This window comes from Trichomycterus rosablanca, chromosome 10, assembly GCF_030014385.1.
Source record: "Trichomycterus rosablanca isolate fTriRos1 chromosome 10, fTriRos1.hap1, whole genome shotgun sequence".
Lineage (NCBI taxonomy): Eukaryota > Metazoa > Chordata > Actinopteri > Siluriformes > Trichomycteridae > Trichomycterus > Trichomycterus rosablanca.
Window position 1 is genome coordinate 37,406,949 of NC_085997.1, and position 19,469 is coordinate 37,426,417.

The window sequence follows — 19,469 nt, forward strand, 5'->3', positions numbered from 1 at the left end:
GCTTATGTCCATTTCTGGGAGCATAAATCAGCTGTTTACTGTGTCGTGAGATTGGACCACTTGTCAAGGGATGGAGCTAAACATTCGTTTTTGTCTGCAATTTTTTAAAGAACGTGCACATTTAAATATTGTAAATATATATTATAGTTTATACTCTATTTGTTTTTAAACAAAAGCATAAAAAGCCAACAAAAGCCTCTTCATTCTGTAAACATACCTTTTATATCTACACTCTTTGATTATTTTATCAGTTCTACAATTATAGACTGTAGTTCATTTTTTTCTTTCTATACTGTGTTAGCCTCCTTTCTGTTCTTGATGACCAGGACCACCACAGAGCAGGTATTATTTAGGTGGTGGATCATTCTCAGCACTGCAGTGACACTGACATGGTGGTGGTATGTTAGTGTGTGTTGTGCTGGTATGAGTGGATCAGACACAGCAGCGCTGCTGGAGTTTTTAAATGCCGTGTCCACTCATTGTCCACTCTATTAAACACTCCTACCTAGTCGGTCCACCTTGTAGACATAAAGTCAGAGACGATCGCTCATCAATTGCTGCTTTTTTTTAGTTGGTCATCTTCTAGACCTTTATCAGTGGTCACATGACGCTGCCCACGGGGCGCTGTTGGCTGGATATTTTTGGTTGGTGGACTATTCTCAGTCCAGCAGTGAGGTGTTTAAAAAACTCCAGCAGCGCTGCTGTGTCTGATCCACTCATACCAGCACAACACACACTAACACACCACCACCATGTCAGTGTCACTGCAGTGCTGAGAATGATCCACCACCTAAATAATACCTGCTCTGTGGTGGTCCTGTGGGGGTCCTGACCATTGAAGAACAGCATGAAAAGGGGCTAACAAAGCATGTAGAGAAACAAATGGACTACAGTCAGTAACTGTAGAACTACAAAGTGCTTCTATATTGGGTGTGTAAAACAGTTTTTGCTGTTTCTCACGTTTTGTGAATCTGGCAGTTGTTTAACATTCATTTCATGATGAATAGACCACTTAAATGGTGTTAAAAAGACTTGAAATAAAATCTTTTTACATTTAACTTCAAATGGAAGTTTTTTTTCTTTCTTTTGTAACGCGATACAAGGTTTTGAACTGAACAGCATATATATTTGATACCCCATTGCTGCCAGCTTGACACTGATAAATTCTGTAATGACAGTCTTGATAACCTGCTATAATAAACATAAGAATAAAAAAAAAATCAAAGTTCCTCCTTGCATTTACAACAAATGTGTTTTTTGGAGAAAGACATGTTAATACTGTAACATCAAATTAATCAATTGACAGGAAAATGTATTATGGTCTGACATAACATTTAATAATGAATAAAAGATAACTCATTAATATATTGGGAAACAAAACTTTTTACACTTAATCAAAAGATTGAGGGTAAATTGCTAATATATCCAGTCAGATATGTTCAGTTTGTTTTATGTTTTATTAGGATTTTAACGTGATGTTTTACACTTTGGTTACATTCATGACAGAAACGGTCGTTACTCATTACACAAGATTCATCAGTTCACAAGTTTTAATATCAACATATATATATATATACAGTGTATCACAAAAGTGAGTACACCCCTCACATTTCTTGACATTTCTGCAAATATTTTATTATATCTTTTCATGGGACAACACTATAGAAATAAAACTTGGATATAACTTAGAGTAGTCAGTGTACAACTTGTATAGCAGTGTAGATTTACTGTCTTCTGAAAATAACTCAACACACAGCCATTAATGTCTAAATGGCTGGCAACATAAGTGAGTACACCCCACAGTGAACATGTCCAAATTGTGCCCAAAGTGTCAATATTTTGTGTGACCACCATTATTATCCAGCACTGCCTTAACCCTCCTGGGCATGGAATTCACCAGTGCTGCACAGGTTGCTACTGGAATCCTCTTCCACTCCTCCATGATGACATCACGGAGCTGGTGGATGTTAGACACCTTGAACTCCTCCACCTTCCACTTGAGGATGTGCCACAGGTGCTCAATTGGGTTTAGTCCATCACCTTTACCTTCAGCTTCCTCAGCAAGGCAGTTGTCATCTTGGAGGTTGTGTTTGGGGTCGTTATCCTGTTGGAAAACTGCCATGAGGCCCAGTTTTCGAAGGGAGGGGATCATGCTCTGTTTCAGAATGTCACAGTACATGTTGGAATTCATGTTTCCCTCAATGAACTGCAGCTCCCCAGTGCCAGCAACACTCATGCAGCCCAATACCATGATGCTACCACCACCATGCTTGACTGTAGGCAAGATACAGTTGTCTTGGTACTTCTCACCAGGGCACCGCCACACATGCTGGACACCATCTGAGCCAAACAAGTTTATCTTGGTCTCGTCAGACCACAGGGCATTCCAGTAATCCATGTTCTTGGACTGCTTGTCTTCAGCAAACTGTTTGCGGGCTTTCTTGTGCGTCAGCTTCCTTCTGGGATGACGACCATGCAGACCGAGTTGATGCAGTGTGCGGCGTATGGTCTGAGCACTGACAGGCTGACCTCCCACGTCTTCAACCTCTGCAGCAATGCTGGCAGCACTCATGTGTCTATTTTTTAAAGCCAACCTCTGGATATGACGCCGAACACGTGGACTCAATTTCTTTGGTCGATCCTGGCGAAGCCTGTTCCGAGTGGAACCTGTCCTGGAAAACCGTTGTATGACCTTGGCCACCATGCTGTAGCTCAGTTTCAGGGTGTTAGCAATCTTCTTATAGCCCAGGCCATCTTTGTGGAGAGCAACAATTCTATTTCTCACATCTTCAGAGAGTTCTTTGCCATGAGGTGCCATGTTGAATATCCAGTGGCCAGTATGAGAGAATTGTACCCAAAACACCAAATTTAACAGCCCTGCTCCCCATTTACACCTGGGACCTTGACACATGACACCAGGGAGGGACAACGACACATTTGGGCACAATTTGGACATGTTCACTGTGGGGTGTACTCACTTATGTTGCCAGCTATTTAGACATTATTGGCTGTGTGTTGAGTTATTTTCAGAAGACAGTAAATCTACACTGCTATACAAGCTGTACACTGACTACTCTAAGTTATATCCAAGTTTCATGTCTATAGTGTTGTCCCATGAAAAGATATAATGAAATATTTGCAGAAATGTGAGGGGTGTACTCACTTTTGTGATACACTGTATATATATATATATATATATATATATATATATATATATATATATATATATATATATATATATAATATATATATTGTTGTTTGAACATCATTAAGGTAGTCCAGCCTATTTTTGTGCATTTTCCGCCTGAAAGACATACCTAGTTTCTAAGGCTTCTCATTCAGAAAGTTTATAAGATAACACAAAAATTATACTTCAGTGTTATAGAAAACCCTTTAAAGTATCAGAAAAACACAGCCAAATGCCATGATGTTATGTTACAATGATCAAATGATGACAAAAACCCCCAAAAATGTAGGCGCTTTTTAAATTTTTTTTTAAATCCAAAGTTTCAGTGAGTATAAAGAGGACTGCAGGTCTGCAGACCACCTACACAACACTATAGAGTTGTAGCCAAAAGGGTTTTCTGTGACCAGCCCAAATCTTAGGCCTATAACTCATTCTGATTTCGAGTTATTGCATCTGGAGTGGCATCACACTTTACTGCTCTCCAAAGCTTTCCATAGCTTTCTAACTGACAATAAACAGATTATACTGCAGATAAAATGTGTAAAATGCATTATTTATACTTTATAAAGTCATTATTTATAACATTTGAGTGTTTTTTAGAGTGATGAACTCTCACAGTGAGCCAGTAAGCGCTCCCTTCCCCCAGCGCGCACACACATATACAAACCGCTACTTTTGTAACAAAATACATGCAGCCGGTTGAACTGTTCACGAACTGAGTCGTTTAAATAGATTCACACTGTATTATCAGCCCTAAGAGAAAAGTTTGACTCACTCTACTGATTCAGAAGCACACATACCAGCGTGCGTAATGTGTATCCATGGTGACGGCTGGTGAAATACAGCTGTTTAGACTAATCCGAGAGGCTAAATGCAAAAAGCGGGGCGGGATATAAGCTGGTCCTCCAATCAAAAGCAAAATATGCTAATATTTTTGCATTTCTCCAATGAAAAACAAGTATTAGGTGGTGAGATGGATACTGTCTCTACATTGGCTGGAACGGTATTGCGCAATCTAACAGCTAGACACTGAGCAGTATCTGTTAGAGGAAGGTTTTGTGATTACTGTGAGCGCTCTCTCATTATGATACGATCTGATATTCGCGTGTTATTGACTTATAAACTTATACAACATGCTTGTAACTATTCAAAATGGCCGCCGGTGTTTGTAAACATTTACAAAAAGTGGATTTTATCTGGAATGGAAGGACTAATGAACATAAATTTGGACTCAGATTGAAGATAAAAGATCCAGGTATGTGCTGGTTTAGCTCTCATGCTTTTGTTTGATATACATTTGTCGCGGTGGTGTTGTTTACCAAGTGCTTTGATGCATTGCATGCTATGCAATGATGGCAGAGCTTTATCAGATATGAATCATTTCTGGGATATTTTTTATGCTGATTTATTTGAAGTAAAACAGACAGCAGAAATGTGATGGTGAAGTTGTGCTGGCTTGTTTGGTATAAATGTTGTCGGTATGAAAGTAAGTACCGCAGTATAATATTACAAAATGTAAACACTGTATTTCTGGCAGAAATTTTTCAGACCTACAATTCTTTTGTGTTTTTAAAAGAACTTATAAACAAAATAAGCTCAATGTTTACGTTGCTAAAAACTAGAGATTTTAAGCTATCAGAAGGTTCCTTGTTTACCAACAATGATATTTTGACGGTGTAACAGTATATAGAGAAACAAAATAATAAAAATTCATAGCCCATCGACGGGCTAAGGACCACCAAGGAGTTCATTAATGCATGGGATTTGACACTCTATCTATGTTAAAGCTTGCCTAACCTGACACCTGACACAAAAATTTAATTCTTGATATGAAGAATTGTATTTTTTCATATCAAGAATTGAATTCTTACAAGTTAAAATTAAATTTTTGATATCAAGAATTGAATTCTTACTAGTAAGAATTAAATTTTTACTAGTTAAAATTGTATTCAAATGAGTCTGTTTAAATATATCCAATAGAAGCTCATCGTCACTGCATGTGGGAGTGTCTCCAAATATTCAGGGTTGCCAAGTCTGCAATAAAATGTGAGTTTGATAAATGACAGTGATAAATAAAATGACAATGGATTATATTAAATTGAATACATTTTTTTAATGTTTGCTTTAAGTGTTTAGCTAATCCCAAAGTAGTTCATATTTTTTAGTTTTGGTTATTGAAGCGCATTTGTTGTTGCCATCTGTGAGATGACTTACATAGGTGTCTGGCAACCGTGCTCCCATTACACTGACCATAAACCTGGCATTACACACACACTGTTAGACATTTCAAAGGGTTTTTACAGTAACTTACTGGCAACAGTGTTGCCAGTAAGTTACTGTAATTCAAATTTACAGTACCATAACTGTATTTTATTTTACAGTAACTTAATGTTACTGTAATTGCATTTTACAGTAACACCACAGTAAAATCTTAGGTTAACTGTACAATACTGTAATTATTTGTTAAATTTAATTTTACATTTTAAAAAACTCTGTAAATTGTACTTATTTATATACTTTAATATACTATAATATACTTTATTTAATCCACACAGACAATTATTGCAACATATCAAATTCTTTATTTAAATCACTGCAAATGCTTAAAGTACAGAATTTCCTTAAAAACATTCTTACTTTAATCCATGCAACTTTCAAAATACATTTAAAACAACACATTTAAAATAACACAATGTGCATTAACTTAACATGTACAAAATTCATGTTAATTCATATTACAGAAAAACACTTTTACTGTTAAATAATTCAGTATTGAATGCATAGTACAACAATGAATCTAGATAAAGTTACATTAGAAATAACACAAGAGCTTCAGAAATGCAGGGTTACAGAAACACAGTAGTTTTGGTATAAAACTCCACTCAACACTGTCGACTCACATACCCGACTTAACATGAAATGAACCGTGTTCCTAGGTAGACCTCAGGTATCAAACGTAGTGAGGTAAATCACTTCTCAACCTGCAACCTGCTTTGTTCTTTTCCCTTAACAATCCATTCAGCATTGTTCACCTGTAATCACAGAAAGATCATCTTTAACAGTTCTATGCAATTCAATACAGTATCCTCAAAATAAATCTAATCTTTCTGAAATTACAATGTTTTGTAAGGATCCTGTGGCGACTGTTAAACGATGTCACAGTTTACAGCGTCGCAGGAGATTAGCTACTATGCTAGCGCTGTCGTGTCGTAAATTTCACCTAACCTGACTAACTTAGCTTTTAAACATAAAACTCTCACAGTCATTTGTAAAATGGAACGTTTACTTGTTTTACTTTGGAAAAATGTTGCCGACAACTAATGCTAACGCTCCTATAGTGCACAACAGACCCGATAACCGTGACGTGTTAATTTATTGTCCTAACTGTTGTAGACTCTTTACCTTTATTCATTGCTGGTTCCCAGTTTTGGTGTAAAAAATCCTCTTCAAGGGTCAGCACCCCCGCTGCTCCACTGCGGCTCCATCCATCATAGCCGAACTGTTTCTGTGTGCGCGCCTCTCCTAAACTCCTTCCCGTAAAACCTGAGATAATGTGCTGGTTCCGAAGCTAAATCGTTAGGCAAACAATGTCAGTTCAAAACTCTCACAGCTGAAAATTAGGTTGAATCTTGTCAATAAAATCGTTTGGCGCCAAAGGTAATTACAGTAATTTACCTCAATGTAAAAAATACAGTAAATCGCTGTATTCAGTATTTGGCATCAGGCAAAATTGTCATGATGCAGTGGAAAATACTGTTATGTACTGTAAAAACTATTTGCAGTATTTTACTGTGTGGTATGTGGTTAATAACTGTAGAAATTACAGAAATGTCTAACAGTGCATCTGACAGTGATTTATCATAAAATAAATACAGTAAAATGTCATGTTATTGGGGATACAGAATGCCAGTTATACTGTCTGTAATCTGTAATTTGTCAAATTCATGAGATGACGAGACATTTACCATAAAGCACTGTTATATTCTGTATCTGTACACTATTTTTTCAGGATTTTCGTCTCTTATACTGTATATAAATCACTGTCATGTGAAACACTGAGAATCAGGAGCTTTGACTTAAACAGGCATTGCAAGTGATTGGAAATCAAATGTAATTATCAATGATTGACTTTAAAAAAAATTCTCCCATATGTTTATTTTACAGTATTGACATCTAAGATCTGTTTTATTTTTCCTAAAATAATCATCATTAAAAGAGGAATCAAATAAATGTGTATGTATTTAGTAGACCGTTCAGTCTCTGGTTTCAAAAGGCTTTTATTCTCAAATCTGTTTCCAAGCTCCATCTACTGAACCTGGACGTTACAAAAGAAATGTGGTTTAATACTGATATGTAGATTACGTGATAGAGCATAGATTTAAGGGTTAGATGTATTTTCAGTCTGCAGTTTTTAAACATGTTTATTTTTTAATGTAAATGCTCGAGTATGCTGCAAAATCTGTACTGTACAACCTTTACTATTTTGTTTACAATGGCTTGCAGTACATGTGGTTCATGATGTTCTCTTTAAGAAAAGCACAACCCAAGTTAGCCTCGCCTTTAAATCCACATGCAAATCAACTCATTATCATTAGAACATGTAATAATTCAATTCTTACTAGTAAGAATTTAATTCTTGATATCAAAATTGTAATTCCTGATATCAAGAAAAGGAGGATTTAAAGCTAAAACAGCTTGCCATATAAATGGGATCCTCGTGTCCTATGTTAATTTCATTACAGCGAATGCTCTTAACTACAGGCAGTTTCAGGAATTCTTGTCTGAGCTGAAGATGTGCTTTACTGAGATCCACTTGCTGAGTCGGTGCGAGTTTTGAAATGTTTTAACGACCTGCTCCCGGAGATCAACACATTTATGCATCCAAAATCAAAACTCAAACACATTGTTTAATTTTTATGCTTCTCTTTCCATTGTGAGCTCCCCGATCTCAATAAAACATGCACTCAGAGTAACTACCGTTTTCGGGAGCATCTACATCTGTGAGCAGACTTTTTCGAAGTTGAAACACCTTAAATCTCCAACCAGATCCAGACTCACTGATCAACATTTATTAGCTATTATGACTGGCAGGAACAAATATGGAACCTGACGCTTACTCTCGTCAGGCAAAAGCAGGCTCACAGTTCACACTGATTTTTTAAGGAAACACTGAGGTAGGATAATGGAAATGATTAAAATAAATAACATTTCTGCATTATCATTATAAACTACAGTTACAAAAAGCACAGACAATACATCCAGTATACATATTAAATAACTTTTTTGGGTGTGTTTACTATTTCACCTGCGGTCCAGCCCCCCAAAACACTGAAGAACAGTAATCTGGCCCTTTGGTTAAAAAGTTTGAGGACCCCTGGTCTAGACTGAGAGGTTGAGTGGAGAGCATCTATAGACTTGAAATGATAAAGTATTGTGATTGAGTTATGTGTTTGTATTTGTTTAAATTGGAGGGTTTTTTTCTTTCTTTATGTAGCCCTCCCACCAGAGACTCAGTTGACTTCCAAGGGTTAACAAAATCCAATATTACCCCCTTATACTAATGGCATGGAAGGGACTCCGGTGAGATCTACTAATAACGAAACTATCCTGCATAGAATGGCTCACTGCCTAAGACTATGTTTGATATGGCCCGGTTCAAGAAAGTGGCTACAATACTACTCGGTTCTCCCATGCACCCATACATTAATATTCATTCCCCTCCACAAGGGATAAATCTAACACAACTTCACTTGTTAACATACAATTTAGGGAATAAGAAAGAAAAAAAATAATGTTACACAACACAGTAAATATGAGAACAGAGAGGTTAACTTTAATGTTTTACTGTAAATGGTAAAATGATTAAGGTAACCAATGCAGCAATTTTAAATCTGCAAAGAACAGGTTCCCAGTTTTAATGTGCACCAAAGTAGACGGCAATATAAATCATCTAGCCAAGTTATTAAAAGATAATACATTCAGTAACATGTCAATAAACAAATTGAAAAAGAATACCCCGGGGTGTATAGTGTGAGGGAGCTACCCTCCGCTGGTGCGCTTTGAAGAAAAAAAATCTTTCACTCACAGTTCCAGTGGCAGAACAGATCCGGGCAGCAAACAGTTTAGCACAAGATCCCCGATGCAAAAATACACAAGTTCACCGATATCCGGTCCTCCTGATGTCCCGAACCTTCACCGGTCCAAACTTCCAACTTTCACATGTCCCGATAACCCACCGATGCAAACCACCACTGCCTATATTCCACTCAAATTAACTGCAACCCAGCAAAGAAACCCTCATACAAACTGGTTCATTACATCACTGGATTTCAGCTCTACCAACAAATGTTCGTTAGACTCTTATTTTTATCCCTTTTTTCAGCATTCAGTCTGGAAAACAAAACTCCTTATCCTCATTCATTCAATAACGTGGCGATCCTTCTCTTTTTAGCTCTGCCCCCTCTCCTTATCCCAAACTATATGAACTCTGACACAATAATAATTACTTTAAAGTCCACAACTGGATAACAGTCTCTTCAAAGAAACAAAACACATTTAAAGTAGTATGTGGCAATATAGTTATGATGACACTACTTTTACACTACAATTACTCAACTTTTATTTTCAACCTATTACATTCAAACACAAACAACAATATAAACTAAATTAATAACTCAATTCTGTTCATGTCCCATCGGGTTCTATTTAATCAATAAAAACCCAAGCATCTAAATTTTATGAGGGCTACATTTATTTACTTTTTAATTATTATTTATTGATTATTGATTAGTGTACTTTTCTTTTTTTAACAAAGTGGGGCTAATAAAGGAGGGTGATCCCTCATTCTGTGGCATCCTGACTCAAATAGTAGTGATGTCAAACCGAAGCTTTCCTCCGAACTGTATCTGATAAAGGTTCATTACTCGAAGCTTCATAACATGGTGCACATTAGCGACATCTGGTGGCCAAAACCTCAAAGTGCTTTGTGTATCTAGTGGACAAGGGATCCCAAAACTGTGTTCCAGTGCATTAAAAACATGACATAAAAGTAATTGATGAAACTAAATGTCTTCAAAATGTCATTGCTGAGGTGTACATACATTCATGGTTTGGCAGAATACTGTCATAGCTGAATAATGTCATGTATTACAACACATTAATCAGTAATACACTGAATATACTGTATATAGAATACACTCGGAATACATCTTGATAACGCACACTTAAAAAAAACTATTCTGTTGTAATTCTTATTACATTCACACTGTTGCTGCTTTCACTTTGTCGTGTTATTATTATGGTAATTTATACAAAAACGACCCTTGAAGCGCACTAGAATTTGCTGCTTTTGAATCATTCCCTGAAGCAGTCACGTGGTTGTGTGTCGAAATGAAGCTTCGGACGTCATTGGTCACGTGATCACTGTAGAACGAATCAGGCACCGACGCAGTGAGTCGAAGCAACTCGAGTCTGGGTTTTTTTGATGCACGCATCGAAGCTTCAGATTGAAGGGTAACAAACATCACTACCGCACGGCCATTCAACTCTCAGTCCAGACTGAAGAGCCATGTTCCCTGACTATAGGTTCTTGGCCTAAACCATTTCACAAACAACAAATTAATTATAACAAAACAAAAAAAAATCTATTATATAATCTAGACCAGGGCTGCCCAATTTGGGGCCCTTTGGGTCTCTTTTTTTTGGCCCACCTCGCTAGATCAAAGTAGGACCTACTTTTGTCAGTAGCTGGGAATTTCTTTCAACAGGTGTTTAACTGCCTATAACATGAGCTGCAATCCATGAGCTGACCACAATTTCACATGAGACAGTGGTGAGGAGAGGGAAGCGCTGTGGAGCTCCTGTCAGCAGAGACAAATTCATCTATGATGACACGAGTGAGGCTGGTAATCATGGAGAGTAGGAGGCAGGGGCGTATTGATAAACGAAAAGTTAAAAACAGTTGGCAGCATGAATATTTTTTACAGTAATAGATTAAACTGCAGTTTGCCTCATCTGCAGACAGAGAGTGGCTGTGCTAAAGAAGTATAACATCCATCAGCATTACGAAACAAAACATGCTCACCTGTTCTCACAGTACAGCGGTGAGGAGAGAAAAGTGAAGAATAATATTTTGCTCTTTACTAATTTCCATTTGATCAAATGTTTCTGCTCCTAAAAAGAAACATTTTCTATCATCCGTTGAAATAAATAAAAGCACAGTTCATTAGAATAGAATTAGTGTTTTATTTAACAATAAAAAACGTGTTATATTTTAATTTAATGCAATATTAAAATGAAAGCTGAGCTGAGTGATACTTAATGTCCCCCCAGTGTAGATACTGATACAGACTCACTTATATGGTGGAAACAGTAAACAGGCTCGTGTTCCTTTTATTAAACCTGTAAAGAACTTTTTGTGGTTCTTTTCCTAATTGTGGAGGATATTGGTTTTCATGCAGTAGTGAGGGCACGCAAGGGTTAACGTCAGAGCCCATCACAGTGTGTTTACCTGGTGGTTTTAGCGCCCGTTTTCCAGTGTTGTGGTGAACAGAGCGAGTGCGGGAGAAGAAACCAGTCCAGTCTAACCGTGAATATCTTAAGGTTTTGGGAAGTTTAGTCAAGTCGCTGCACCTGTTGTTGGGCTGAGGGGTTTTAGGGCTTGTTTAGTCACCTTGGGCAAAGGTGACTCATAACGGAGATACAGTGTGTGTAATGGCGGACGCGTTTAACATCGCAATAGACTGATAAAGTTTGAGGCTTTGTCTGTGTTGTGTGTAAATTGTAGTGCTACAACTTCTGGAACGAAGTGAGATCGTGTTTATTTGACTTTCCAGAGCCATTTTGGTTAAAGTGGATATTGTTAAACTGCAACCAGACTGCTGTGTGAAGTGCGGGGCAGAGCGCCAGTGCTTGTGACTTTAATTCAATTGGATACTCACGTGGGGACAGAGGGGGACTGAGATATTACAATTGGACTGACTGTTGTCAGCTTATTGTGTGAAGGACGATTTTTGTGCACACGTGTGTTCGAACTGCAAGTTAGAAACGGGGGCCGCTGTTTGCTGTGTTGAACTGCCCTTTCCCTGCCATTCGGACATCCTCTCAGCTACTCCAGTCAACAAATGATGGGAAGTGATCAAAGTATTTTGTTTATTATTTTCCAAATGTTCCAATAGTTATTCAGAGACTTGTTATTAAGGGATATTTTGTTTTCAAAAGTAACAAGAGCTTACTTGAGTGTTTTGTACGAGATGGTATGTTTAATTGTAAGGAACTGAATAGTATTAGTTACTAACAGTAGTAACTGAGTATTTAAAACTTATAAAGCAAACGTTGCTTGTTACAGATATATGACAATTGTAACTTCATTACATTTGTGTTTTAATTTGTTGCATTATAGCTCTTAATTTGATCTATTCAACATAACTCATTACAGTTTTCTTAAATAAACATCATTTTGGTGTTAAAAGTTGTATGTTGCCTTATCCTGGAGTAGGGGGTCTCACCTGTCCTGCTAGGTGTGCAGAAGGGGGGGGGAGTTAATGGTTATATTAATACATATTGGTATGGTGTTAACAAAAAAACTTCGGGTTGCCACCGTGTGTATTTTCCGAAGCCCACCTGCTGTCATCTATTAGTGAATTACATATTTCACGCAGATCAGGTACAACCATACTTATACCTATAAGTACAGAGACTAATTGTACTGGGGAGTGAAGACCTAGATCTGTACACTCTGCGATCGTCCAGGGTAAGTTTAGTTTTCATTCTACCGCTACTAGGCGGGGTGAGCTCCACCACCCACTACATAATGTAAGGAGGTTCTGCTGCACATTATTTAAAGTGAGTTGTTTGTAAACTATTCCTAATAAAGGATATAGCTAATTCAGATTTCTATTTTGTTTTAATTATTGTGAATTGTTGTTATATTGTTATTGTTTTAAAGTTTGAGTCCCTTGAAATGATAATTATAGGTGGTGCTGTTACTATTTTTGCACTTCTGCAGTCTTTTACATAAAAATGCAGAAAAAAGAAATTTGAGTATTTTTTTTCAACTGCATTATACAAGAACAAGCAAAAAAAAATTCGCAATTGGAATCAAGAATCGGTAATAAATTTGAAAATAATCGAGATTTTTTTTTATCGCCTAGCTCTAATTAAAATAACAAAAAAATAACATAACCATTTAGTTTTGGCCCGTGGCCCTTCACTGAGATTAACTTTTGGCCCCTTATAAGGAATTATTTGGGCATCCCTGGTCTAGACCTTATTAATCACAATTTAAGTAATCATAATTACAAGGTGTTCATGTATCTTACCAAAACCTCTGTGATAATCGTATATAATATAAAAGCACATCTGTACAGTGTTTACACTTTTGACTCGCGCAAAGCGGTTATTCGGTAAGAGTTTTTTAATGAGATTTGGCGGGTGAATCACAGGTACAGCTGAGGTCAAAAGTTTACATACAGTTGTACACAATGTCTGTTTTGGCAGTCTTGCGATTTTGATGCTTTCTGCAATGTAAACAAACTATACATACAGCACAATCTGTATTTGTTTATTTGCTCTTTTTATCACTATTAACTGTTTTTGAAGCATGGTCTTTGTTCCTGTACAGCAGCTCATGATGATGTAAAGTTTACTTTGCTTTGGACTCTATCACTAGTTTCATTGTCACAAAATCACTTAGCAGACGCTTTCATCCAAAGTGACTTAAAATTGTGGTTAATACTTGAGCTTTGCTCAGGGGCCCAACAGTAGCAACTTGGCACCTTTGTTGTCCCCAACGGCTGCTGCTTAACCATGTTCTCATCAGTCACTGTCACTGTATCCCAGTAAAGACAGAATTAAACTTTTCTTTTGTGCATAATTCTGTGTGAACTCTCGAGCGTGCTATGGTAAAAATACCAGAAGTTTAGCAGATTGTAACACAGTAAAAGTTACACAGATCAGATTTAGTCTCCAGTCTTATCTGATGTGAACATTAACTAAAGCTCTGTGTCAGTTACATTTTATTATTTTGTGCTGCTGACACGACTGAATAATTAAATAAATAAGCAGCTGTACCGTGTTTCTAATAATGTGATCAGTGAGTGGATATAAATTAGCTTTATTGGCCCATTTATCAGTATTTCAGCAAACTGGACCACAATAATATGATGAACTTTCTGTTTTTCAGTGCTGTTCCTCCTGATGTTTCTTCCATTTATGACTAGAACTTTATTCATAGGTTTCAGTAAGTATATGAAAAACTTTTTTATAACAATTGTTTTCAGAATTTAGAGGCCTTCTTTACAAACATTCACATTTTACATTTACATTTACATTTTTAGCATTTAGCAGACGCTTTTATCCAAAGCGACTTACACAGTGAGCAGAACACAATGGGGCCTTGCTCAGGGACCCAACAGTGGCAACTTGGTGGTGGCGGGGCTTGAACCGGCAACCTTCTGTTTACTAGTCCAGTACCTTAACCACTGAGCTATCACTGGCTCATCACATTTTCAGCATTAATTAATTATTCATATTTTTTAATATTATTTTATTTGACCCTCCCTAACTCCACTACATACAGTACTTGTGTGGGTGATGATAGACGAGAGGTTAAGGTTATGTTGTGATGCCTGAGCAGTACAGGAATCCTACCATATAAATACAGTGATTATAAACATTACAGATTATAAACATAGTACAAAAACTTGTACACCAAGTAATTTTTCACTTTTTGCTTGTGCACCAACAGATTCTGTTAATAGAAAGAACAAATAATAATAAAGAGTTTCTTCAGTCTCTTCCGTTTCAACTTGTTGATTGAGTGAGATTTTGTTAACTGTAGGATTTTGGTCTGTAACAAGTTTTATAAAAACCTTTAAATAAAGTTCTAACTGAAACATTTTGTATTTTTGCAGATTTGTGCGTTGTTATATTTGAATTAATCGTGCCTATCTTGAGTTTATCACTGACAATCTACTTTATATTTACTGCTCTGGAAACTGTGAAAGGTAAGAACCAGTTACATTTGTTATGTTTCACTGAAAGAGGATAAAAAGTTTCTTTTCTCATCATCTCACAAACACAAAGTAAAATAAATTATACTTGATTAGACGATCATCAGTTAATCAGTTAATCAGTTAATCAAATACGCCATGACCTCACGTTTTGGAGTGCTGAATCACATCCAAATATTAAAAAACCTCAGTGAAGTGTTCTGGGTGTGACCCAGTTCCTCCCTCTATAGTAAAAGCTTTAATAAATAGTAACAAAACATTTCAAGTTGTAAAAAATTTTATAAATAAACTCACACCTTTTGCTCGCGTATTTGAACACTTTTCCTGTAGTCTAAGTTTGCTTCATTATAAATCGATAATTTCTGTAGTTTTACTGTTTGTGTAATAAATTGGGATAGACGTGACAAGAGGGGCGAACACATGCAGAGATGATGTTTCAAAACATTTAATTACAACAAAGCACAAGACAAGACATACTAACATGGGACCTAAAGCTAACCTAAATGCTAATAGCTAAGCTAAACAAACATTAACTAAGCTAAATGCTAAACCTAAACCTTATGCTAAGGCTAAACACACATGAACAAAGTCTAAGCATAGACTAAACATAGACTAAGATAAGACTTAAACAAGAAGCATGAGCAAACTAACAAGGACAGGAACTAGACAAGAGCAAAAACTAGGAAGCAAACCGACATGACAAATGAAAAATAATAAATCCCACATTAAATAAATAAATTAATAATACAAATAAAGAAAGTATCCTCACATGAATACATTTGGCTGGAAAATTACGAACCTGGCAACCATTTAGTGACATCAACCAGGCGAGGTAAATAACGCCAGCTCTCTCTGCTGTTTGAAGTGAATATAAATTCATTATACATGTAAACCGATTTGAATCGTTACACATGTGAATCAATTTTTTACTGTCTTGTGGTGCATCGTTACATTCCTACTCAAACAATGTGCAGCTGTGGATAATTAGCATGGAACCAATCATAGAGAGGGGTGTTAGCTTCAAACCAAAAACACTCCAGCATGTGCTCCTGAAGAGAGGAGCGTGGCACATAAACTAACAAACTCCAGGAGCATAGAGCCTCGATTCATGACAGTTTTACATTTTTTCCAATTTAGTCCATTTCCATTTGCACCACTCACATGCAACAATCTTTTTGACCCATTAAAACAGTAAACCTGTTAGCACAATCTAATCTTGCAGGTGTTTTAGTAAATACGATGGCGCATTATAATCTACTACAAGGACGCCATTCTGAGGCCCAAGATTATGAGACCCAAATCCGCAGTACTTCTCCACAGTTTTTAAAATAAAACATTCACCAAGCCCACATGTCAATATGCAGCTGTGTAATCTCTACACATCATATCATAATCAGACTGTCATCCAACACCCAACTCCTTATGCCAAGTTCACACTACACGACTTTCTGATTTGTCGGGTCGCTGTACAGTTCACACTGCACGACTGAATCTTTTGCACTTGGGAGTCTTTTCAGTCGGTGTGTGTTTCACACTACATGATCTATCACCAACTGGAATCGCAGGCGAGCTTCTCTGGTCTCCCAAATATCGTTTTGTTACAAAAACACACGAGAAGTGACAAAAGGTTTAATGATACCACGTCCAAAAATGCACAAGTAGCGAGAGATCAAAGTTTGTGCACGTAAAAACAAAAAGAAAAAATAAATGAATCTTAGTGGATTTGGCTTGGGTTGTTGTGTAGTGAGTTGGAGGTTAATAAATATTTTTGCAATTTAACGTTGGTGTTTTGTAGAGAACGATAAGGTCAGAAATACTTTAAAACGTGTGTGTGTGTATATAAACAGGTGTTTATTATGATATAAACTATAATAAGCCCCTGTACTGTACAGTCTTTTACACTCCTCCCCTGCATTTCTTCTCACACTGTATCTTGTGTTCTCATTGGCTGTTCGACATTGCCAGTCGGGAAACACCCATTCAGATATCTGACATCCTAGATATTTCGATCCGGTTGCCGAGCGCTCGGCGAGCCGCTCAGATCGAGTTGTTGAGTAGTTCAGACTTAACGATTAAGAGCCGAATTTTTATCGCCGAGCGAACGCCGAGTTGCTCCCGAGCCGGCAAATCTAGTGCCGACCAGTCGCCGAGCGAAAATCAGGGCAAAGATCGTGTAGTGTGAACTAGGCATTAGATACAGATAACCAGTCATAGTTTGCTGGTCAGACTTATTGATATATAAAAATGATTAAAACTTTTGACCAATCCATCATAGGTCTCAAAACCCAAAGCATAACTCCAATAATAAAAGTAAAGGATAAATGTAATGATAAACAAAAATAATTATGCATATGGGTCAACTGATAAATGATAACTGTATGAAGTGTAAAAATATCATCAGCAAAATGCCTATGATAACTTATAATAATTAATCAGGTTATTGTCCGTTAATGTTGAGAAAATGCTGATGAATACGGAGGCATTTACTTTGCTCCTTCTTCTGCTCCTTGTGATTTTACGCCACGTAGAGAAGCTCATTGGCAGGCCTGGGAAAAATTATTAGCACTTCACCAAAAATTTAGCTGTTTTATGTAATAGGTGTGAAACATATATTATCTTTTGCAGAAATTGTAGTTTGTAGCACTGGGTTCTGTCCAGTAATGTTGGACATAATTCATTTCTTGTACCAGTGGCACAACACAGCAACCCAGCACAATAATAATTAAATGAAATACAACCAACATTACAGTAATCTCTCCTCGATCGCAGGGGTTGCGTTCCAGAACCCTCCGCGAAAGGTGAAAATCCGCGAAAGGTGAAGATCCGCGAAGTAAAAACCATGTGTTTATATGGTTATTTTTATAACCTGATTCCATCGGGTTTAACATTTAGCATCTTGTCATTAAAACCAATGGATTGAGGTAGCACAGCACGCTAACATGTCAATATAACATCTCCCTTCATGTAACGATAACGGTTACATTTCCTGACAAGCCCGAACTTGCAAATAAAAACACTCGGTTCAAGTTTATACAAGTTAAAAATCAATAATATTTTATTTACGTTTGAAAAGAACTCCATTCGTTTGTCCGCCCCATCAGCCATGTTTATTTTTCTGTGAGAAGAGCACCCGACCCGCAATGAATGCTGGGATTGTCTTGATCACTTAGGCAGCGTCGGATGCTCCCTTGTTTTTGAGTGAAAATAACGTTGAAATGTTAAGATGCCTCAGTAGTGAGGATATTAAGGCATCTAGGATTTGGAACAGCCTCCTTATCTGGAGCGCAGCACAGGATGACGTAAAATCCGTCTATGTAGAGAACTCACTAGCTTTTCCAACACACCCCTTGTCCGCAGAAATCCACGAACCAGCGAAAAATCCGCGATTTATATTTACACATGCTTGCATATAAAATCCGCGATAGAGTGAAGCCGCAAAAGTCGAAGCGTGATATAGTGAGGGATTACTGTACTCCCATTCTTAATAAAATAGATTTCCATTTTCCAGATAATAAACTAATAAACCATCCCTCATTCTCATGTGCACTTTACATTGTTTAGTTTTTCTTGTGAAGTTTTTGCTAACTCTTCTCTATATCTACTCTATCTACCTGTCTGCCTCCCTGTCTATCTACTGTGTCTACTAATTACACCCCTAATAATATAGTTTTAGTAGGCGCCTGCATTTGAGTCGGAAGGAAGTGAACACACACACACACACACGCACACACACAGACAGAAAGAACCTCTCCCTTACAGAAAGGAGTACACACACACTGTAAAAAAAAAACAGACATAGAGAAAGAGAGAGATAGACTGATGGATAGAGATAGACAGACAGACAGATAGGTAGACAGACAGACAGACAGATAGGTAGACAGACAGACAGGTAGATAGATAGATAGACAGACCTTGGTAAGTGTTCTTATGATTAAATCAGATGTTTGATGATTAAATCTGTGTAAGAATGTATTTGTATTTTTTACCCATTATACAGAACGTGATGCACTGCTTTGTATGACTGTATATCTCTACATTTTGAGTCTGATGGCACGAATATTACTGTCCATCGATTTATCAGGTATTTAACCTTTATTGTGAACATTTTTATGTACTGAGGTTTTGACAATTAGTTAAAATAAGCTGCATTTAACAGCTTTAATTTCAAATAAAAGCAGAAATTTTACACAAATGTCTGTTATAGCTACGTTTGTATGTGTAAGCTGATGGTTTTAGCATTGATTTTAGATAAATCAGAAGAAATGCTTAAT

The 19,469-nt window shown here is 37.0% G+C and overlaps 1 long non-coding RNA gene across 1 annotated transcript in view; it reads left to right on the top strand.

Moving 5' to 3' along the window:
• Nucleotides 1-19,086: 19,086 nt before the first annotated feature.
• Nucleotides 19,087-19,469, top strand: part of LOC134322027 (uncharacterized) — a 29,722-nt gene continuing 29,339 nt past the window's right edge. The window contains exon 1 of the long non-coding RNA XR_010013948.1: nucleotides 19,087-19,279. This is a non-coding gene — a long non-coding RNA (uncharacterized LOC134322027). The remainder of the gene's footprint in view (nucleotides 19,280-19,469) is intronic.